This window comes from Phyllobates terribilis, unplaced genomic scaffold (genome assembly GCF_046119375.1).
Source record: "Phyllobates terribilis strain yellow unplaced genomic scaffold, ASM4611937v1 Scaffold_1__5_contigs__length_1240528914, whole genome shotgun sequence".
NCBI lineage: Eukaryota > Metazoa > Chordata > Amphibia > Anura > Dendrobatidae > Phyllobates > Phyllobates terribilis.
The window spans coordinates 770643966-770668792 of record NW_027362761.1 but is presented as its reverse complement, the minus strand read 5'-3'; positions in this window follow the sequence as shown (position 1 = coordinate 770668792).

Below are 24827 nucleotides of genomic sequence, written 5' to 3'. Positions count from 1 at the left end.
AAAGCAGCCCCGTCATTGCATAAGCGGGTTCGCCGGAGTTCAGGCAGCGCTGCTCCGGTTAGCTCCTTTACGGCCCTGCTGTATCGTGAGAAATTCCCACGGTACAGCAGTGCCGTAAAGGAGGTCTCCGGAGCTGCGCTGCCTGAATGCACTCCGGTGACCTCAGTCAGTGGCTCCCTCTGCCGGGAGCGGACGTGTTCCCGGCAGTGTGAGCTTACAGCAGCCATGCACAGCTGTCACCATCTCCAGATGTGACAGCTGTGCATGGGAGATCAGCGCAGGAACGTGGACAGGTAACTATTTTTTTTTAGTAAACTAAGAATTAAATAAAATTGTGTGTTTTATTTCAAATAAATTATTTTTTTCTGGGTGTAGTGTGTTTTTTCTTTTTAACACTTTGTAGGTTAGTAATGGGGGTGTCTTATAGACGCCCATCATTACTAACCTGGGCATCATGGCAGCTGGCGCTGACATGAACCCCAACCCTATTACCCCCTGCCACCGCACCAGGGCAGCGTGGAAGAACGAGGCTAAGTGCCAGAGTTGGCGCATCCTATGGATGCGCCATTTCTGGGGCGGCTGACGGCTGGTGTTTCTAGCCTGGGAGGGGGCCAATATTCATGGCACCCTTCCTGGGCTATTAATATCAGCCCCCAGCCAGGTACAGCATCCAGCTTCTATGAACGCGCCACTTTCTGGGGTGGCTGCGGACTGCAATTTGCACCGGGGGGGGGGGGGGCAGAAAGCTTGGGCCTCCCTGCGCTGCAGATTCCATCCCCCAGCTGCCTAGTTGTACCTGGCTGGACACACAAATGGGGAGAAGCCCCACGTATTTTTTTTTTAAATTATTTCATGAATTCATGAAATAATAAAGAAAAAAAGGGCTTCCCTATATTGTTGTGTCCGGCCAGGTACAAATAGGCAGCTGGTGGTTGGGGGCAGCCCGTTCCTGCCTGCTGTACCTGGCTGGACACAAATATAGTGCGAAGCCCCTACGTCAATTTTTTTAAAATTATTTCAGGAAATTCATGAAATAATTAAAAAAAAATTGATGTGGGGCTTCGCCCTATATTTGTTTGGGGAAATGCACGCCCAATACAGCAGGGCGTTAGAAGGACTTTGGAGTTTGGTGTTATATACACTCATGGATGGATGTTTTTCCCATTCATTTAGTTTGATATATGAATATTTATTTGTTTATGGAATTAACTTATTTGTTTAACCCTGAGTAAAGCCTGACGGCCTTTAACAACCATACAACTGTCTGTGTATTATTTTAGATAACACATGGTAAAATGGGGGGTTATTTTCCCATGTAAGAAGTAAGTGAAATCTTTGCATTGTACTATATATATATTTCTCTGCTGTATCTGTTCATCATGAATCGTTGTATGTGTTAAAGGGGCCCACTGAGACTCTTTCGCCCAGGGCCCACGAAAACCTGGTTGATCCTACTGACAGATTCCCTCTAAAGAAAAGTGTGTCATAGATTTCAAAAAGACACTACCCCACAATAGCCCCATAAAAGAGGTAGCCTGTAAAATTGAAAGATTAAACAGGGAAATCTGTGTCAAAAGCATGGCTTCCTGTGAAAATCTAAGCATATTTTGGCCAACTTTCAAAAACAGTGCATTAATTTATTATAATTAGTAGTTTTGAACAAAGACTCTTTAGCAATTATTACTCTTGGTGTAACATATATTTGAGGAACATGGCTGGTGGGGTCCTAGACTATTGCACCTGAGGAGGGGATCCCAACATCACAACATCGACATGTTTTATAGTATAACTATCTAGTGAGCTTTTTCCATGGCAGTATATACTGGCAAGGAAGGGACATTAGTGAAATAAAATATCTGTCCCATGAGGTTTATTATGGTTGTCATTTATGGTTGTTAGAGGCTCAGGTAATCAGCAGAAAGCAATTATTCAGCCAGTAAAAGTTAGTTTGAAAACATCTTAGAATATTCTAAAATTAAAGGTAAGCCATACTTACTTCATTGATCTTATGTGGCACTAGGACTGACAACTTCTAGTCTCCTGCCAACCTCTACTTTCTGCATTTTACATTTCCCACCCAGGGACATGTGAATGCTGCAGCAAATCACTGGCTATAGGTGAAAATCGATGCAGAGGCCTGTAAGGTGAGTATGGCTTTTATTTGTTGCTGTTTTAGAATATTCTAGACAAATTAATTTATCTTGATGTTCAAACAGAAAAGTTTACAAGTTTTCTTAACCCCTTAACAACTGCCTTTTTGCAGTTCTGAAAATGAAGTAAATTTGAAGGACAAAAATACAGTGCTGTATAATATAGCTGACTCCCTGCTACATGGGCCACAATTGGTTTTAGCGCTGATTGCAGTCATTTATCTCCCTAAATGTGCTGTCACTTGCAACAAAGGCATCTAGATGGTCAACAGAAAGAGAGAGCTCGCACTTTAACCCTATCAGGACCCGGTGATTGATGAGTCCTTTGTGTACCAACCAAATAATTAAATTTCAGTAAACATGTTCAAACTTTTTCCCTGTGCCATTTTTCATTATTACATATAACTTAATTTAAGGACATCTATTGTTTGATTTTTCTGCCTGTGTGGATTGGATGGGTTGTTACCTACATCCGGGGAGAATTTCATGTCAATAGCACCTTTAGAAATATATTTACTTAGAAAGTTAGTGACATGTTCAATACTTATTTCACCCACTGTATGTATATATGTATAGTGCCTTGAAAAAGTATTCATACAATGTGGACTTTTCCACATTTTTTCATGTTATACTCATAAACTTAAATGTTTTTGATTGGGATTTTATGTGATATACCAACACAAAGTAGCAAGTATCTGTGAAGTGTAAAGGAAATAATGCATGTTTTTTTAATTATTTAAAAAATATGAGTCTGAAAATTGTGAACTGAATTTATATTCAGCCCCCTGTGGTCTGATATACCTATATAAAATCCTGAGTAACAAATTGACTCCAGATGTCAGTGGTGTTGAGCGAGCACTAAAATGCTCGGGTGCTCGAAGCTCGGGCCGAGCTCACCGTGATACTCGGGTGCTCGACAAGAGCAACGAGCCCAATGTTAGTCTATGGGAGACCCGAGCATTTTTGCGGCGGCACCCTCGGCAGTCTGTAGAAAGCCTAAAAAGTGCCCAAAACGATAGTAACAGTGCTCAAATGACATGGGGACAGCATAGGGATCGCCCCAGGAAGCATTTCTGACCCCTAGGTCACTGTTGTCAATAACGTGGTCAGAGGTATTAAGCCACTTTTAAGTGGCTCACAATAAAACGTTCAAAAACGAAACTGAAACTGTTTTCCTGTGAAATATGTTAAGGAACATCCTTTCCAGGGTAAAGACTTGTGTATAAGGTAAAATAAATAACCAAAAACAAAAATACTCCTCCACACCTTGGGCTATGTTCACAAGTAGCATTTTTTATGCGTTTTTGCACTTTTATATTGCTTTCAACCGTGACAAATGCATTCACCGGGAAATGTCATTTTAGCATTTTACAACCTTATCTGGCCATGTGCTGTGTGACACATGCATACATTGCTGAAAAGACATGGGAACAGCATGGGGAAGACCCCTGGAAGCATCTCTGACACCCAGGTCACTGCCTAAAAGTGTGCCCATCAGAAGTGATCATTGCCGCATCAGAAGATGCAGACTTGCAACTATCCCCGTGCAAGTCCTTGTCCCAGGGCAGTGTTCAATTGTACCTGCCCCATTCCTTGCAATGCAAGCGCAAGTATGCAGCCTGCCACCCACCCACCCCCAGGCTGCAATACCATACTGCTTGCTTGCACTTGAAATTGGGCCTTTTAGGCATGTGGAGGCAGAATCTGGCCACCACGTCATGGCTGCGTTGGCGGCCTGGTATCCATACTTGGTCCCGAGCCGCCCCGTGGCCGGGTGCCCACACACGGTCCCCAGCCACCAGGGGGCGGCCGGGTGTCCATAAACGGTCCCTAGCCGCCCCTATTTGTCCCGGTGCGCCTTATACACAAGCGCGCATACCAAAACATTACCTGTGTCCTCCCCAGTGCATTTAGTGGGAAGGACAACCTAACCACAAACACGTGGACAAGTGAATGTGGCCAGGGATGGTCCATCTCACTGACGCCTTCACACTGGGTTAATATTGTGGAAGCTGGGACACAGTTGGACACTGGGATGCAACACGTCCTCCAGACATAGAGGATTGCGGGTCCTGGGTCAATCAGGCTTCAACACAAAGTTCAGAAGGTAGACAGCAGCAGTGGTCGGCCTCCTACACAACGAGTACATTTTTCATGATCATGAGGCCATCCATCTCCTTAGCTTTCTGTTCCTTGGAATGCAACCGCATGTATGTAGTAGCGGCTAGGCCTGAGGTGGTCAGCGTTTTGGCGCATATCCTACCTCCTCCGAGGATTGCTGGATGTTTTCCTGCTACTATCCCAGTTCTCTGACTCCCGTTAAAACAAAGCTTCAGGTGATGAATGATGGATGAGGTGGTGGCAAAGGAGAAGGAGCAGGAGGAACAGGGACCATTCACATCAATATCAGGCCAGTCAACCACACATGTCTTGTAGGATATGTTCCTGTACCAAAAGGAGCGGTTCGGCTACACACTTATAGGGCATACAGTGAGTGCATTGCCTACCAAAAATTTCGAGGCACTACAATGCCCCTTGGAAGTGACATGGAGGTCAGAGGGCCTTAACTAAACCATTTTTTCCATTTATAGCAACTGGGTCTCCTGTACGCTGTTGGCCAAAGCAGTGAATGGAAGGCTTTCCAAAAATTATGAGGAACTGCAATGCCCGTTGAAACAGACATGGATTACAGCATACTAAAAACCTTCTACCCATTATTGGGGAGTGGGTCTCCCTTAGTGTTCGCCTATGCATTGAAAAGCAAAAGCTGACTAAAATTAGGAGGAAATGCAATGCCCGTTGGAAGAGTCGTGGAGGTTAGAGTTAATTAAAAACAACATTTCAATGCCCCTTGGAAGAGACGTGGAGTTCAGAGTGGTTTAACAAGACGGTTTTAATGCCCCTTGGAAGAGACGTGGAGGTCACAGAAGCTTAACAAGATGGTTTTAATGCCCCTTGGAAGAGATGTGGAGGTCAGAGTGGTTTAACAAGACGGTTTTAATGCCCCTTTGAAGAGACGTGGAGGTCGGAGTGGTTTAACAAGACGGTTTTAATGCCCCTTGGAAGAGACGTGGAGATCAGAGTGGTTTATCAAGATGGTATTAATGCCCCTTGGAAGAGACGCGCGAGCGTCGCCGCTTTCTGAGTACCCCGTGCCGCCTGGCGTCTTTATGCAAGGACCTGCATCACATGGGTCCTTGTGACCATCATGTGACTCCTTGCATGACGCCCGCGTCACTGGTTGCTTAGCGGCGGGGACGCTACGCGCGTCACTACGGGTCCACCCTCTCCATCTGATTGGCCAGCATGGTATTTAAGTTCATACTCTCCCGGAGGAAGTTGACGCCCCCTGAAGAAGGCAAACGCCGAAACGTGCGTTGGGGTGGGCGAGCGGTCCACGTGGGGGAGCCCCGACATTACAGCTTGTAGCCCAGGTAACCTTCTTGATATTATGCAGTATTTGCCTTTATTCAACTCTACACCTACCTATTTTTATACTGTGCATCTGATACGATGAAAAGCACAGTCTAGTAGCCCACATATGGCATTCAGATAATACTGATTATGAGTCCCCCCTGAGGAAACCTTCAAGTACTTTAATACTGCCTGTGACATGCATTACTATATGTATATTATTATGGGTATTTCTCTGTGGCTATCCGATAGTCCTCTTTATTGACATTATAGATGAAGGACTAGATATATATATGTTTTTGCTGTGGTGCTGAGGCCCCCCCTTTGTCATTTGTGGACCACATCGTCCCTTCAGTGAGACGGTTTTTTCTACATGTTATATGTCTTTTCGTATTTCTGTACTGTGCCCTATATTGACTATGTAGTAACTTTTTATACTATTTATGAATAAAAGTTAATTTTTATTATAACTTTGGGTTGATATGGTCGGATTTTTTCTCTTCAAGTATTTAACTATGTTCAAACGACCCAACCTTGATTTTCATCAGTAGGTGCTAGCTATTTAGCAAGAGACACACTATCTTTAATATGCACCGATTGAGAAACTTACATTTGATTATTGTGTTTGTGTTATGCACAGAATTTTTGTTTCCAATAGTGATGGATTTTAGAGCCAAGGAAAAGACCTGGCTCGGTCAAATGGATCAGGTATTTGGCGCAGGCAGTGCGGAACCACAGGTGGAGAGTGAGCGAAGCTGGGATTCTCAGGTCCGGTCTATTCAGGCATTTATTTTGAGGCGGACTAAGTTGTGGTGGAATAGGGCCTTCCTACAGAGGTACATCACCAATAAACTTATCCCGAGAGGTCTGAGAGTACGGGTGATCCCTACATTTGTGGTGGATGATACAGACTTTATCTCCAGTTGGGAAGACCATTGTAATACATGTTCATTTGGATTTATGAAATTACTAATTGATCTTAACACTAAGGCTATTACAGCCCTGGATGCTTCTATTGATGAAGCACAGAATACACTTAGAAGTAGTTGTCCGAATGAGAAACTTCAAGAATTTGACGCACAAATCGATAGGAACCTGGACTTATGCGTAAAAAAACTCCATGACACCCAAGCCAATAAAATGGCGAGGGATCAAAGAGATTTCTCTTCTAATATGGTCTATCACTGGAGAAAGACTAATACTCAACATTCTGTGGCACAACGTTCTTCTTCCATCACATCATCCTCATCTCTTAGTGATTCATCTAGCATTATGTCTTCTTCCGTGATTACACGGTCAGGACTAAGCCTGAAGAGGACACGCGATTCGAATTTTCATCCATACCGACGTAGACAGCCTAGACAGCCGCCCATGGACAGTGGGGATAACAAGGTAATTAACCTTAGTAATTACAAACTTACTGATATGGACCTTGCTCTACTGGGCAGGGGCCTTTCCTTCTCACCTAAGAGTAATTTTGATGTCTTTTCTGCCATCAAGGACCTCCATTTATTTGCGAGGTCCTTGATGTTTAAAAAACACTTCTTTGATGAGACACAATTTAATCTCTTTCCAACAGAAGAGGAACAAGTAGCTTTACGCACGCTGGATGAACTTTCCATGGAACACAATATGGGTGAAGGAGGTAAGATCCCTGCATCTATTAGAGTAAGGTCCAAGAAATTTCCCCCACTGTCCACGTGCGCCAACATAGACTTGTTCGTACAGGTGGTCACGAGAGAATTCGAACGTATGCCCCGTTATATAGAGAAGGACAATCTCACCACACAGGAGCGGGACCGCCTTCATGCTCTTCAGAACCTCCCCAATATAGTGTTGAAGCCGGCCGACAAGGGTGGGAACATCGTGCTGTGGCCAAAAGACATGTATGAGAGAGAGGCCTTCAGACAGCTTCATAATAAAACCTGTTATAAATGTCTGACATTTAATCCTTTGGCCTCTTTCTCATCCGATTTGTCTAAAATTATCCATAAAGCCGTAGCCGATGGGACCATCACTGCCGGACTGGCTTCGGCACTATTGGTTAATGAACCAACGATATCCACATTTTACTTGTTGCCCAAAGTCCACAAGAATATGTCCTCACCACCTGGGCGCCCAATCATCTCTGGAACAGGGAACTTCCTAGAGAATGTAAACCGATGGATTGATAGTAAACTCCAACCACTAGTAGAAAGCCTTCCATCATTCCTCCTAGATACAGGCGATCTACTAAAGAAAGTGGATGGATTGTACCTGGATCCAGAGATGATTCTTGTGACAGGCGATGTGGAATCATTATATACTAATATTAAGCATGTGGATGGTCTTAGGGCCTGTGCATTCTTTCTCAACACCTCTAATTTACCAAGAGATATTGTTGACCTGGTGATGTGCCTCTTGGAATTTTCCCTCACCCACAGTTTCTTCACCTTTAAGGGGTCCTTCTACCTACAGCTCCAGGGTACAGCTATGGGTGCATCTTTTGCGCCAGCCTACGCTAATTTGTTCCTGGGGCTGTGGGAGAGGGACCTCTCCCTGCCGGATCCGCAGGCATCAATGGAGCGCGTCCCCTTTTGGACGCGCTACATTGATGATATCCTGCTGATCTGGCAGGGCTCTGTTGAGGACTTGCAGATTTTTGTGCAACTCCTCAACACCAATAATATGAATATTCATATTACTTTCAATTGGGATATGGATACAGTTAACTTTCTTGATGTTACCCTTACGAGGGACCACAATAATCTGATACAAACAAACATCTATAGAAAGGATACCTCCACGAATACGCTACTTCACGCGTCGTCCTCCCATCCTCCGTGGATGGTTCGTTCAGTACCCACTGGACAATTTCTGCGACTTCGCAGACTTTGTTCCAGTGACGAGGAATTTGCTAGACAGTCTATGGATATGAAGAAGAGATTCTATGAGAGAGGCTACAGTAAACGAGTGGTGAAAAGAGCGTATCATCGTGCCAAATATTCAAATAGGCACGAATTGCTCTATCTGCAAAGAAGTCCTAAGATCAGTGACAAACCAAGGTTTATAACAAACTATCATGGACAATTTGGGCGCATGAGGAAATGTTTGACTCAAGCTTGGCCCATCCTTTTGATAGACCCGGTATTGTCAAAAATTCTTCCTGATCGCCCACCCATCACTGTACGCCGGTCTAGGAATCTCCGTGACTATTTTGTACACAGTCACTATCAAACAGCACCAGGCATGTCTACTATCTTTGGTGCATCAGGTCCTGACTGTGGGAGTTTTCCGTGCGGTCGATGTGTCGCCTGCCCCAATATGGACAGGATCAGTACTTTTTCTAATGCAGCTGGTACTAAAATTTATGATATAAAATGTCGTATTACATGTACCTCACGTTTTGTTATCTACTACGCCACCTGCCCGTGTGGGCTCATTTATGTTGGCCTAACAACGCGCCAACTTAAAGTTAGAATAAGAGAACATATATTGGGGATCGTGGCGGCAATCGACTGCATGGATCCCTCCACACTCAGGACCATACCCAAACATTTTAAATTGCATCATGACTGTGACAGTTCCCTCCTGAGGGTTCGGGGGATAGACGCGTTGAGAATGGGTATTCGTGGAGGTAGACAGAGCCAACGTTTGGCTCAGCTCGAATCTAGATGGATTTGGCGACTAAATACCGTACATCCCAATGGACTTAATGAGAATCTCAGCTTCGCTCCTTTTCTTTAGATTCCTCCCCTGTCACATATCTCTGTTGTGGTTTTTATGATTTTAATCTACTTTTTTATTTTCAGTGTGTTTCACCATCCGTTTGCACCTTACTTCCTCCGACGAGTTATATGTACATTATGGCTGATACCATATGGACCAATATGTGAATATGAATACATTGAATAATCCATCTCATCTGGGAACAACTACTGCGGTGTATATATATATACGGTGGATTTTTTTGTCTTGTGCTATATGATCTTTATATACCCTGTTATTTTGATAGAATCTGGATCAGGGAAGTTCGCTACCCCCACACTATACATGATTCTCTGTGAACTTGGGATGATATATGTGATGTTATCTTTATTTTTTTAAAATCTTACTTAGTATATATTACTGGTGTGACAATATGGCCCTTACACATTTACTATATACTTATGGGATTGCAAATGATCTACACTAGCCCTCTGTATGATGGGATATATATAATTGATGTAACGATGTATTATTTGATTGTCATAATGTGAAGTTGCTGGACTGTGACATAGTGTTACTATATGATACATCCATATACTGAAGTGGTGGTAGTGGGAAAGAGAAAAAATATACTATATTGCGCAAGAATAGTATATATCTTCCGGTATGTTCCCCAATTATGTGAATCTAATAGGACCTGACGCGCGAGCGTCGCCGCTTTCTGAGTACCCCGTGCCGCCTGGCGTCTTTATGCAAGGACCTGCATCACATGGGTCCTTGTGACCATCATGTGACTCCTTGCATGACGCCCGCGTCACTGGTTGCTTAGCGGCGGGGACGCTACGCGCGTCACTACGGGTCCACCCTCTCCATCTGATTGGCCAGCATGGTATTTAAGTTCATACTCCCCCGGAGGAAGTTGACGCCCCCTGAAGAAGGCAAACGCCGAAACGTGCGTTGGGGTGGGCGAGCGGTCCACGTGGGGGAGCCCCGACATTACAGCTTGTAGCCCAGGTAACCTTCTTGATATTATGCAGTATTTGCCTTTATTCAACTCTACACCTACCTATTTTTATACTGTGCATCTGATACGATGAAAAGCACAGTCTAGTAGCCCACATATGGCATTCAGATAATACTGATTATGAGTCCCCCCTGAGGAAACCTTCAAGTACTTTAATACTGCCTGTGACATGCATTACTATATGTATATTATTATGGGTATTTCTCTGTGGCTATCCGATAGTCCTCTTTATTGACATTATAGATGAAGGACTAGATATATATATGTTTTTGCTGTGGTGCTGAGGCCCCCCCTTTGTCATTTGTGGACCACATCGTCCCTTCAGTGAGACGGTTTTTTCTACATGTTATATGTCTTTTCGTATTTCTGTACTGTGCCCTATATTGACTATGTAGTAACTTTTTATACTATTTATGAATAAAAGTTAATTTTTATTATAACTTTGGGTTGATATGGTCGGATTTTTTCTCTTCAAGTATTTAACCCTTGGAAGAGACGTGGAGGTCAGAATGGTTTAACAAGATGGTTTTAATGCCCCTTGGAAGAGACGTGGAGGTCACAGTAGCTTAACAAGACGGTTTTAATGCCCCTTGGAAGAGACGTGGAGGTCAGAGTGGTTTAACAAGACGGTTTTAATGCCCCTTGGAAAAGACGTGGAGGTCACAGTAGCTTAACAAGACGGTTTTAATGCCCCTTGGAGGAGACGTGGAGGTCAGAGTGGTTTAACAAGACAGTTTTAATGCCCCTTGGAAGAGACGTGGAGGTCACAGTAGCTTAACAAGATGATTTTAATGCCCCTTACAAGAGCCATGCAGTACAGCATATTAAAAACATTCTTCCCATTATTGGGGAGTGGGTCTCCCATAGTCTTTGCCTATGCCTTCCAAGCAAAAGCTGCCAAAAATTAGGACGGAGAAACTTGCAGTGCCCCTTACAAGAGCCATGCAGTACAGCATATTAAAAACATTATTCCCATTATTGGGGAGTGGGTCTCCCATAGTCTTTGCCTACGCCTTCCAAGCAAAAGCTGCCAAAAATTAGGACGGAGGAACTTGCAATGCTGGCATCACGGACCACGGTCACCCTGTTGGTGGAGGCTGAGGATAGGGAGAAGAGCAAAAAACAGAAGAAATGAGGAAGCGTATTCCCATGTGTGGGTGTGAAGTGGTGCATGGGAATACACCTCCCAAAATAACACAGTGGATTTGACTTTATGTTACTCTGCTGTCATTTGGTGGTGATAAGTCTGGCCCAATCCAGCCCTTGTTCATTTTGATAAGGGTCAGCTTGTCAGCATTGTCAGTTGACAGGCGAGTGCGCTTATCAGTTATAATTCCCCCAGCGGCACTAAAAACACGCTCCAATAACACGCTAGCGGCAGGGCAGGCCAGGACCTCCAAGGCGTACAGAGCGAGTTCATTCCAAGTGTCCAGCTTGGATACCCAATAATTAAAAGGCACAGAGGAATCAAGGAGGACGCTGGTACGGTCGGCAAGGTACTCCTTCACCATCTTTTGAAACTTTCCACTCCTTGTGAGAGTACTCCGCGCCTCAGGGCCTGTAAGCTGGGCGGGTCTCAGAAAACTGTCCCAGAACGTTGACAGTGTTCCCCTGCCTCTGCTGGATTGGAGTTGCGTCTCTCTCGCCTGTACGCCTTGGTTGGGCAACGAACTGTGACCTCTGCTGCTAGCGTGTTCAGATGGGAATATTTTGAAGAGTTCTGCAGCAAGGGCCTTCTGGTACTGCCCCATTTTTGTAGACCTCTCCACCTCAGGAATAAGAGAGTGAAAGTTCTCCTTGTAGCGGGGGTCTAAAAGTCTCACCAACCAGTAATGACTGTCACCCAACATTTTGACAACGCGAGGGTCACGGTTAAGGCAGCGTAACATAAAGTCAGCCATGCGTCCCAGACTGGTAACGGGCAAGACTTCAGTGTCCTCACCAAGATGACGACTGACCATGCTCTCCTCCTCCTCCTCCTCCCCCCCTGTCCTCAGGCCACCCACGCTGAACCGATGGTATGACAGTTGTACAGGTACTACCGTCTACAGTGCATGATACCAGCTCCTGTTCTTCCTCCTCCTCCTCCTCTCCCTCATTGTCCCCCAATGCACGTTGGGATGAGATGAGGCTGGGCTGTGTGTAATCGCCCGCTACGGCTTCTTGATCCATCTCATCATACTCTGGCTGCAATGCCTCCTCTTTAATTCTCTGCAGAGAGCATTGCAAAAGACAGACAAGTGGGATGCTGACGCTAATGATGGCGTCATCGCCACTCACCATCTTGGTGGACTCCTCAAAGTTTGTCAGGATGGTACATATGTCAGACATCCAGGTCCACTCCTGAGGTCTTATGTGTGGAGTCTGACCTGAACATCGACGGCCTTGTTGCAGCTGGTACTCCACAACTGCTCTCTTCTGCTCACAAATCCTTTGCAACATGTGGAGGGTAGCGTTCCAACGTGTGGGGACATCACACACCAGTCGGTGTGCCGGAAGCTGCAAACGCTGCTGCAACACAGCAAGGGCAGCGGAAGCTGTAGCCGACTTCCGAAAATGAGCTGACAGGCGGCTTACTTTGACGAGCAGATCTGGCAACTCGGGGTACGATTTCAGAAAGAGCTGAACCACGAGGTTAAGCACATGAGCCAGGCATGGTACGTGTGTGATCTCGCCTCGCCTCAGAGCTGCCTCCAGGTTACGGCCATTGTCACACATGACCATGCCTGAATGTAGGTTCAGTTGTCTCAGCCACAGATCTGCTTGCTCTTCCACAGCTGTCCACAACTCACAAGCAGTGTGAGGTTTATCACCTAAGCTTATGAGTTTCAGCACAGCCTGTTGCCACTTGGCTGAGGCAGTACTGCAGTGCGTCCAGCTTGTAACTGATGTGGTGATATATGAGATGGTGGCTGAACATGAGGAGGAGGAGGAGGATGATGTGCAGGAGCTGTACACTATGGGGGCAACTCTGACTGACATAGGGCCCGCAATCCTCAGTGTGGGGAGGATGTGTTCCGTCCCAAGGTCCGACTGGGTCCCGGCTTCCACTATGTTTACCCATTGTGCTGTCAGGGAGATGTACCGTCCCTTGCCACAAGCACTTGTACACGTGTCCGTTGTCAGGTGGACTCTCCCAGTAACTGCGTTGTTGAAGGCACGGCAGATGTTTAGGGAAACGTGCTTGTGTAGTGCGGGGATGGCACACCGGGCAAAATAGTGTCGGCTGGGGACCGAGTCCCGAGGGACGGCCACCGCCATAAGGTTGCGGAAGGATTCCGTCTCCACCAGCCTAATAGGCAGCATTTCTAACGCAAGCAGTCTTGAAATGTGTGAAGTTAGGACTGTGGCCTGTGGGGCGTTGGCTGCGAATTTGCGCTTTCATTCAAAGGTCTGGGATATGGACAATTGAACGCTGCGGTGGGACGTGGACGTGGACATTGATGCTGTTTCTTGAGAAACTGCCATAACAAGTGAAGACTGAGAGGAGGGGGCATCTTTGCATGCAGTATGGACAGGGGATTGCCTTGCATGCACAACAGGGGGTTCTCTTACATGCACAACAGCGGAAGAAGCAGTGGTGACACCGGCTGACACTGGTAGTGGACCCTGGGGTTCGCCCCACAAAGTCCGGTGCTTTGCTGACATGTGCCTGATCATGCTGGTGGTGGTCAGGCTGGTAGTTTTGTCACCCCTGCTGATGCTGGCCTGGCAGGTGGTACAAATGGCCTCTTTGGGGTTATCAGCAGAGTCTTTAAAAAAATTCCAAACTCTGGAAGACCTACCGGTTGTACTGGCAACGTCCCTCGTGTTGGTGTTACGGGGAATGGTTGCCCGCCTTCTGTCTGTGGCCACCACACTGCTTCTTCCTGCCTGTTGGGATACTCTGCCTCCCTCCCCTTGTGTGCTGCTGGCCTCGCTGTGCGTGTCATCCTGCCACGTTGGGTCAGTTACTAGATCATCACCACCTCCTCCTCTTCCACTTCCGCACCACGGTCCTCCTCCTCACTTCGTGGCAACTGTGTCTCGTCATCGTCCACCTCTTGTGACAAATTGCCAGCGTCGCCTTCCTGTGGCCATGGCTGTTCAAATATTTGGCCATCGCTACATGGGATCTCCTCTTCCACCACTTCAAGCGGAGCAGGCGAGGGGCACAAATATGGAAATGGACCAGTGAACAGCTCTTCAGAGTGTCCAACTGTGGGATCAGTTGCTGTCTGACGACACTCAGCATGGTGGGAGGAAGGAGCATCAGGGTGAGGAGGAGTATGCAGTCGAGACTCGCGGCTACTAAGACTTGACCGTGCGGAAGACAGACCGGAGGTGGTGGTGCGCAGGTGACTGGAAGTATTATCTGCTATCCAATTAATAACCTGTTCACACTGAACAGTTCGCAATAGTGGTGCTGTTGTGTGCTTCCCTAGTAATTCGGTCAAGAACTGGGAGCGAGAAGATGTGGCTGTTGGTTGTGGCACATTTGCACCTTGGCCACGGCCCCATCCTCTACACGCACCATCACCAGAACGTCCAGTTCCACGTCCCTTGCCACGCGCCTTGCCCATTGTAAATGAAGTAAAATAGCTTACACTCGCACTATCAATGGCAAAAGGGTAATAAAAAGAAAATTTGAACCGTGGGAAAGGAAAACCACAGTTCTAGTTATCTGGCCTACACCAGACTCTTTTAAACAGATATATTTGTGTCTGAACAGTCAGCGAGACACTCAAAATATTTTTTTTTATGCAAAAAGGTGGATTACACCCAGATTTGAACCATGGGAGAGGAAAACCACAGTTTCAGTTATCTGGCCTACACCAGACTCTTTTAAACAGATATATTTGTGTCTGAACAGTCAGCGAGACACTCAAAATGGTTTTTTTATGCAAAAAGGTGGATTACACCCAGATTTGAACCGTGGGAGAGGAAAACCACAGTTCTGTTTATCTGGCCTACACCAGACTCTTTTAAACAGATATATTTGTGTCTGAACAGTCAGCGAGACACTCAAAATGTTTTTTTATGCAAAAAAAGGCAAAAAAGTAGATAATACAGAGCTTTGAACTGTGGAACTGCAAAACCACAGTTCTAGTTATCTGGCCTACACCAGACTCTTTTAAACAGATATATTTGTGTCTGAACAGTCAGCTAGACACTCAACATGTTTTTTATATTGAAAAAAGGCAAAAAAGTGGATAATACAGAGATTTGAATCGTGGAACTGCAAAACCACAGTTCTAGTTATCTGGCCTACACGACTCTTTTAAACAGATATATTTGAGTCTGAACAGTCAGCGATACACTCAAAATGTTTTTTTATGAAAAAAAGGCAAAAAAAATGGATAATACAGAGCTTTGAACCGTGGAACTGCAAAACCACAGTTCTAGTTATCTGGCCTACACCAGACTCTTTTAAACAGATATATTTGTGTCTGAACAGTCAGCGAGACACTCAAAATGTTGTTTTATGCAAAAAGGTGGATTACACCCAGATTTGAACCGTGGGAGAGGGAAACCACAGTTCTAGTTATATGGCCTACACCAGACTCTTTTAAACAGATATATTTGTGTCTGAACAGTCAGCGAGACACTCAAAATGTTTTTTATGCAAAACGGTGGATTACACCCAGATTTGAACCGTGGGAGAGGAAAACCACAGTTCTAGTTATCTGGACTACACCAGACTCTTTTAAACAGATATATTTGTGTCTGAACAGTCAGCGAGACACTAAAAATGTTTTTTTATGCAAAAAGGTGGATTACACCTAGATTTGAACCGTGGGAGAGGAAAACCACAGTTCTAGTTATCTGGCCTACACCAGACTCTTTTAAACAGATATTTTTGTGTCGGAACACTCACAGACACACTCAATTATTATTTTTTTTTGGGGGGGGGGATACCAAAAGGTTAATAAGATGGGTATTTGTACAGTCTGAATGAGGAAAAAAAAAAAAAAGAGGATTTAGATGGAAAAAAAAAGGATTTTTCCTGGCCCCTGAGACCTGGGGCTAAGTCTAGCAATTTGAGCAGCGGTAGCACAGAGGACTGTAATGCAGTGTTTGTTGGTATAACCACTGCATCTCCTATACAGCCTGCCTGCCTGCCTGATATCTGGGATGGATATTAGTCCTGAGAAGGACTGTTTGTTTGATTTGGCAGGCTTTAGAGACCCTAAACTACCTATTTTGCACTATATATCTCTCCCTAACTCAGCAGCACTGACCCTACACTGTCTGATCCCGGTTGACTGTGTCCAAGATAGCGGCGCCCGGTTTTAAATACCCGAGGTGACGCTGTGCGGCCAGCCAATCACTTTAATGCCCACAACCAACATGGCTGCGGCATTACAATGACTGGCTGGCAATCCCTGCATATTCATTGGCTCTGTAAAGAGAGCCAAACATGCAGGGTGGAGACCCGAGCTCCCGCCCGAGTAACCCGGAAATGCTCGGTGCTCGCTTAACATCCCGAGTAGTGAGATGCTCGGGAAAGTACCGAGCAGTGTCGAGCATGCTCGCTCAACACTAATAGTTAGTAAATGAAGTCCACCTGTGTGTAATCCATTCTCAGTATAACTACAGCTGTTCAGTAGAGACTTTAGAGGTTTGTTTTAGAAAATTAGGGATCAAACAGCATCATGAAAACCAAGGAACATACCAGACAGGTCAGGGATAAAGTTGTGGAGAAGAGAAAAGTAGGTTTATGTTATAAAAATAGCCAATGCTCTGAACATTTCATGGAACACCGTTCAATCCAACATCCAAAAATAGAAGGAGTATGGCACAACTGTACACCTACCAAGACATGGCCGCTCACCTAAACTGACATTCCGAGCAAGAAAACTAATTAGAGAGGCAACTGTGCTCACTCTAGAGATGCTGTAGACATCCACAGCTCAGGTAGAAGAATCTGCCCACAGGACAACTATTAGTCACATACTCCACGAATCTGGCCTTTATGGAAGAGTGGCAAGAAGAAAGCCATTTTTGAAAGCAAGCCATAAGAAGCCTCATTTACAGTTTGAAAAAAGCCATATTGGGGATACAGCTAGCATGTGGAAGAAGGTGGTTTGGTCAGATGAGACAAGAGTAAAACATTTTGGGCTAAATGCAAAATGCTATCTGTGGAGGAAAACTAATACTGCACATCACCTTGAAAACACCATCCCCACCATCAAACATGGATGTGTTAGCATCATGCTCTGGGAATGCTTTTCTACAACAGGAACAGGGATGATGGTCAGAGTGGATGGGAAGGAAAATGGAGCTAAATACAGGGCAATCCTGCAGGAAAATCTGTTAGAGGCTGCAAAAGACTTGAGCTTGGGGCATAGGTTCTTCTTCCGGCAGGAAAATGAACCTAAACGTACTGCCAGAGCTACAATGTAATGGTTTAGATCAAAGCATTTTCATGTGTTTTGAATGGCCCAGTCAAAGTCCAGGCCTAAATCCCAGTGAGAATCTGTGGCAAGACTTGGGCTCTGTTTGGGGATTCGATCCACTGACCTGTTGCTCTGTCATTTGTTCCTCTGTGAGGGAGTTCCATCAGTGTTGTCAGACGGTTGGGGATTTTGAGAGTCCGGTGGCCCATCATAGAAGGGGGGGTACTCTCATGGCTTGGTTTGAAGATTCGATCCACTGATTTTTTGCTCCGTGGTCAGTTTCTCTGTCTGCTGAATTATTGCCTTTTCTTCCCTGTCCAAATGCTGATGGTTCCAATTGTCTTTATTCCCACTTATTGGTTTGCTCCTGTCCAGGTTTTTTGCCATTTTCCTGTTTTGGTCTGCCCTATCACATTCTGGGTCGGGTTTTATACATTCACCCTTCACTGCACTTCCTTGCTGGTTACACCTCTAGGTGGACTTGGGTTTTGGAGCTCCAGCCTTTCTCCTAAGGGGATTGCCTTGCAGGGTAAACACCAGTTGAACTCCTGCAGTAAGTCTGTTTGCTTTCCTTCTAGTTCCGCTTCCTTTCACCTCTTTAGGTTTCTGGGAGGTTATTCTTGTCCTGTTTACTGTTTATTTTTGTCTCTCCTTAGCTTTCCCTCTCTACCTTATATGAATGTGTTTTAATTTTCTGCACATTTTCCTCACCTCTTTTTGGCAGTCTGTTGCGGCCTCACCTCTGGTTCCTCAGGACGCACGAGAAACCCCTCGATGGCCTTTTAGGGACCCAGGTCTGAGGGGGTATGTTTGAGTTGTGTGGCTGGGGTCCTTCTAGTCTGTTCAGGGGCCAGTTGGGTGTAGGTGTGGAATCTCCCTACTGTATAGTCTTCCCTTTTTCTGTTACTCGTGAGAGAGTGTGTGTTACGTTCATAACAGCTGCTCACAGAAGCTCTCCAGTCAATCTAGAGTTAGTTTGCAAAGAAGAATGGGCAAAAATTTCAGCCTATAGATGAACAAAGCTGGTAGAGACATACCCCAAAAGACTTGCAGCGAAGATGGTCCTACATAGTATTCAGGGGGACTGAAGACAAATGAATGTCACAATTTTCAGATTTATATTTTTAAAATATAATATAATATATAATATGAAGATCATGTATCATTTCCTTTACACTCCACAAATACTTGATACTTTGTGTTGGTATGTTACTTAAAATTCAAATTAAAAAAATATTAAGCTTGAGGGTGTAGTGTGAAAAAATGTGGACAAGTTCATGGAGTATTAACTCCTTTCTGACCAGGTAAGTAATAGTACGTAGCTGCGCCCGGGGACTTATGGACCAGCTACGTACTATTACGGTTGCGGCGATCGCGGCCGCACACAAGCGGTGTGGGGCGATCGCCGCCGGGTGTCAGCTGATTGTCACAGTTGACACCTGGTGCTATGTGCAGGGAGCAGTCCCGCACCGCTCCCTGCACATTAACACCCGCAATGCTGCGATCGAAGCCGATCGCAGCATTGCGCTGGCAAGGTAATTGCTATACTCACCTCTCCTGCTGGCATCCCGCATTGTCTGCGGCTGCTTCCGGATGTTGTCATGATGACCCGATGTCATCATGACAACATCCGGGTCACCAGGAGGCAGGACGTTTCTTTGGTCATGCGCAGTGCATGACCAAAGTAATGTCTCCCCTGTGTGCAGCGCTGACAGGCTGCATGACATAGGTAGCTGCTGCTCTCTATGCCATACAGCCGATCAGGCTGCATAAAGTGAAAGTCCCATAGTGGGACATAGTGTAAAAGTAAAAAAAAAGTGGAAAAGTGAAAAAAATAAATATTTTTTTAAAAATCTTAAAAAAAATGTATTAAAAATAATCCCCAAAAATAAAAATATATTGAACCCATAATATTGTTTTATTATAAAAAAAATAATAAACCAATAAAAGTACACATATTTGGTGTCACCGCGTCCGAAACGACCTGACCTATAAAACAGTCCCACTAGTTAACCCCTTTAGTGAACACGGTAAAAAAAAGAAATAAAAACGAAGCAAAAAACAATGCTTTATCATCATACCGACAAACACAAAATGGAATAACACGCGATCAAAAAGACAAATGTAAATAAAAATGGTACCACTGAAAACGTCATCTTGTCCCGCAAAAAACAAGCTATCATACAGCGCCATCATCTGAAAAATAAAAGTTATAGCTCTCAGAATAAAGCGATACAAAAAAATTATTTTTTCTAGAAAATAGTTTTTGTTGTGTAAAAGCGTTAAAACATCAAAAACTATATAAATGCGGTACTGCTGTAAACTTACTGACCCGAAGAATTAATCTGCCTTATCAATTTTACCATATGCGGAGCGGCATAAAAAAAACTCCATAAAACAATTCCGGAATTGCTGTTTTTTGTTTATTCTGCCTCCCAAAAATTGGAATATAAAGCAATCAAAAAATGTCACATGCCCGAAAATGGTACCAATAAAAACGTCAACTTGTCCCGCAAAAAACAAGCCATCACATGACTCTGTCGGCTAAAACATGGAAAAATGATAGCTCTCAAAATATGGCGAAGCAAAAACTAGTCTTTGCAAAAGAAAGCGTCTTTTAGTGTGTGACAGCTGTCAATAATAAAAACCCAATATGAATCTGGCATCGCTGTAATCGCACCGACCTGAAGAATAAAGTCGTCTAATCACTTATACCACACGAGGAACGGTATAAAAAAATAAACTTTAGGGTTAGGGTTGTATTATAGTTATGGTTAGGGTTGTGTTAGGGTTAGGGTTGGGATAGGGTTGGGGTTGGGGTTAGGGTTGGGGTTAGGGTTGGAGATGGGGTTAGGGTTGGGCTAAGGTTAGGGTTGGAGATGGGGTTAGGGTTGGGCTAAGGTTAGGGTTGGACTAGGGTTAGGGTTGGGCTAGGGTTTGGGTTTGGCTAGGATTAGGGTTAGGGTTGGGGTTAGAGTTGGGCTAGGATTAGGGTTGGGCTAGGGTTAGGGTTGGGCTTGGGGTTAGGGTTGGGCTAGGGTTAGGGTTGGGCTAGGGTTAGGGTTGGGCTAGGGTTGGGGTTAGGGTTAGGGTTGGGGTAGGGTTAGGGTTGGGGATGGGGTTAGGGTTGGGCTAGGGTTAGGGTTGGGCTAGGATTAGGGTTAGGTTTGGGGTTAGGGTTGGGCTAGGGTTGGGGTTGTATTAGGGTTAGGGCTAGGGTTGGGATTTTTTCAAAAGTAAAGATAAAAAAAATGATGACAATCTGGCGACCAGTGTTGAGCGCAAGTGCTCGCTACTTGAGTTTGCATCGGGTGCTCGTGTATGCACTGAGTATCGTGGGTGTTCGAGTGACATGCTCGAGTCTCTGCCCCATATGCTTCACGGTAAAAAAAACGTTGCTGGGATTGCCTGCCATGCACGAGCAATCCCCACATGTTTTTTTTGGGTGTCTAACAACAGTGAAACATGTGGGACAGGGACTCGAACATGTCAATCGAGCACCCGTAATACATGGTGCATACCTGAGTACCCGATGCAAACTCAAGTAGAGAGCACTGGCGCTCAAGACTAATGACAACTTATTCAATATGATGACCTAACGTTATCAAATTCAGTCGTAACTTCGGCCTCAAAATGTACACTATACCCCTTGATAAAATCCTTGAGGAGTCTAGTTTCCAAAATGATGTAAATTGTAGGGGGTTTCCACTATTTAGGCACATCAGGGGCTCCTGAAATGCGACATGGCGTCCGCTCTTGATTCCAGTCAATTTTGCGTTCAAAAAGTCACACAGTGCTCCTTCCCTTCCGAACCCTGACGTGTGCCAAAACAGTGTATTTTCCCCACATATGGGGTATTGGCGTACTCAGGAGAAATTGCACAACAGTTTTTAGGTTCCCTTTTCTCCTCTTACCTTTGTGAAACTAAAATATTTGGGGCTAAAAGATTATTTTTGTGGAAAAAGTTAGATTTTTTTATTTTCACGGCTTCATGTTATAAACTTCTGTGAAGCACCTGGGGGTTAAGGGTGCTCACCACACATCTAGATAAGTTCCCTGAGGGGTTTAGTTTCCAAAATTGTGTCACTTGTGGGGGGTTTCCACTGTTTAAGCATATCAGGGGCACATCCGCTAATTATTCAAGCAAATTTTACATTCAAAAAGTCAAATGGCGCTCCTTCCCTTCTGAACCCTGCCGTACGCCCAAGCAGTAGTTTTCCCCCACATATGGGGTATTGGCTTACTCAGGAGAGATTGCACAGCAAGTTACATGGTGCAATTTCTCCTTTCCTTTTACACTTATAAAAATGCAAAACTGTGGGCTGAAAAACATTTTTGTGGGAAAAATGTGAAAATTTTATTTTCACGGCTCCATGTTATAAACTTCTGTGAAGCACATGGGGGTTCAAGGTGCTCACCATACATCTAGATAAGTTCCTTGAGGGGCCTAGTTTCCAAAATGGTGTCACTTGTGAGGGGTTTCCACTGTTTAGGCACATCAGGGGCCAGGGTCGGACTGGGGTGCCTAGGGCCCACCAGGTGAACTGACTCTAGGGGCCCACACTACAGCCCACCATAAACGGTTTTATTACTTGTTATGCTTTTCTATAATGTACTATAATTACATGATTGGCCGCGCTGTAGAGCACCAAGCGGCAGGACTTTGTTCGAACAGTCATTCCGTACTGCCAGAGTCCCTTTAATGGTAACTTGTCACCTTGAAAAACGCTATTTATCTGCAGATATAGGGGTAATCTGCAGGTAAAAAGGGTTTAAAGCCTGGTTAGACGGCTTAATGGAAAAGCATTGGCTACACAGAGAAAATTCCATTTTATTCTCCCTGCCGCCACTCGCTTCCTGTTATTGGGTCGGTGCAAGGAGGGAAACATTACAGTCACCGCGAACTACAAAGTGAGGGTGCTGCAATAACGTCCGGCACCTTGATTGTGACACTTCCATGGAGCCCAAGCTCAGGCTGAGCTTCACTGAATGACTAACATGGCAGCAGCACCTGGCAACTAGTGCTGAGCGAGCGTGGTCGGATAAGGTGTTATCCCAGTATCTTGTAGTGCTCTGCTAATATGCTCGAGTCCCCGGGGTAGCATGTTTTGCGGCAGTAGACAGACGCAACACATGCAGGGATTACCTAACAAACAGGCAATTCCTGCATGTGTTGCGTCTGTCTACCACTGCAAAACATGCTACCCGGGGGACTCGAGCATATTAGCAGAGCACTACAAGATACTCAGATAACACCCAAGCATGCTGGGATCACACCTTATCTGACCACACTCACTCAGCACTAGTTGCCAGGTGCTGCTGCCATGTTAGTCATTCAATGAAGCTCAGCCTGAGGTTGGGCTCCATGGAAGTGTCACAATGTGTTATTTATTATTATTTTTTTTTTACCGTGTTCACTGAAGGGGTTAACTAGTGGGACAGTTTTATAGGTCAATACCAAATATGTGTACTTTTATTGTTTTTTTTTTTATAATAATATTTATTGATGGGTACATTATATTTTTATTTTTGGTGGATTATTTTTTTTATTTTTTTTTAAATATTTTTGCAATTTTTTTTTTTTTTTTTTCACTTTCTGAAAGTTTATATACTTTATTACTTTGTCCCACTCTGGGACTTTCACTTTTTTTTCTCTGATCGCCTGCATGGCACAGGAATGCAGCACCATCCCTGTGCTATGCAGGCTGTCAGCGCTGGACAGGGAGAAGATTGTTTGGAGATGCACTGCGCATGTCCAAACAATCTTCCTGCTGTCTGGTGACCCGGATGTTGTCATGACGACATCGGGTCGTCATGGCAACACCCGGGAAGCCTTTGCAGACTGCGCTGGAACCCGGAAGAGGAGGTGAGTATCTGCGATCACCTCCCCTTGCCCCCGCAATGCTGCGATCGACTTCGATCGCAGCATCACGGGGGTTAATGTGCTGGGAGCGGTGCAGGACCGCTCCCTGCACATAGTATTGGGTGTCAGCTGTAACAATCAGCTGACACCCGGCGGCGATCGCGCCCGCACAGCCTGTGTGCGCGCGAGATCGCCATGACGTACTAATACGGGTCTGGCTCTTAAGTCCCAGGGCACAGACGCGTATTAGTACGTCAAATGTTGTTAAGGGGTTAAATACTCAAAACAGCAGCCATCAAGGGGAGCTCTGATCACTGCTGTTACAGGCAGACGCCGGCGATGTAACACTGCCGACATCTGCCTGGTATGGAGCAGACTCAGCTCCTGAACCCGCTCCATACAAGCACATCCCAATGGTGACAGTTATGACAAGGTTAGCAAATTTCACTTGTCTGTTCCTAAATGTGGAAAGACAATTCCCTAACACATGTGAAAGATACCTAATAGATTTAGTAAAGGTGCCTCAAGCATATGAATGTTATTACACACCACAATGCACAGTTACATACACGCATCCTACAAAAATACATATTATTCCAGATACGCAGACACATACAAACACGCAGACGCGCACAAACACATCAGTACATGAATACATCATCTGAAGCACCATCAATTGTAATGTCAGGTCAGACCCATATATCTTTGTATCGCATAAACCTACAACTCCCAGTATGTAATTAACAATAGAAATACTGGGAGGTATCAGTCATCATCAGACTGCGGACCATACAGGAAATACAGTACTGATGAGACACAGGCAGTATCACAAATGAACATTTACATCCAGGTATCTTACCTGAGACGTCTTCTCTGATTAGAGTCGTTCTCTTTCTTTTCTTCCTCTTGTCCAGTCTCCATGATGACTTTTCTCATCCACAGCTCGTCTCTGCAGACTTCCATCTTCTCCGGTCTTCTGCAGCACATCCCCACACGATGCCCTTAAAGATAGTAGAATTATTATAATGCTCCTGAATAAAAATATCTACACTGAGTACCTGAATAAACCTAACTCTTATAATGCTCCCTGCACAAAACATGACATACTCTCTACCCCTCTTATGGTACCTGCTCTCCACACTGTCCTCTCCTTACCAAACTGGGCCCCCTGTTCACATTGTCCTCTCACACTGTGCCCCCCCTATACTGCTCAGTGTCTATACTGTGCCCCTTCATCACACTCCCCCCTCCTCAGCATACTGTTCCCCCCTTTCTGTGCCCTCACACTGTTTCCCCCATATTGCCGCATC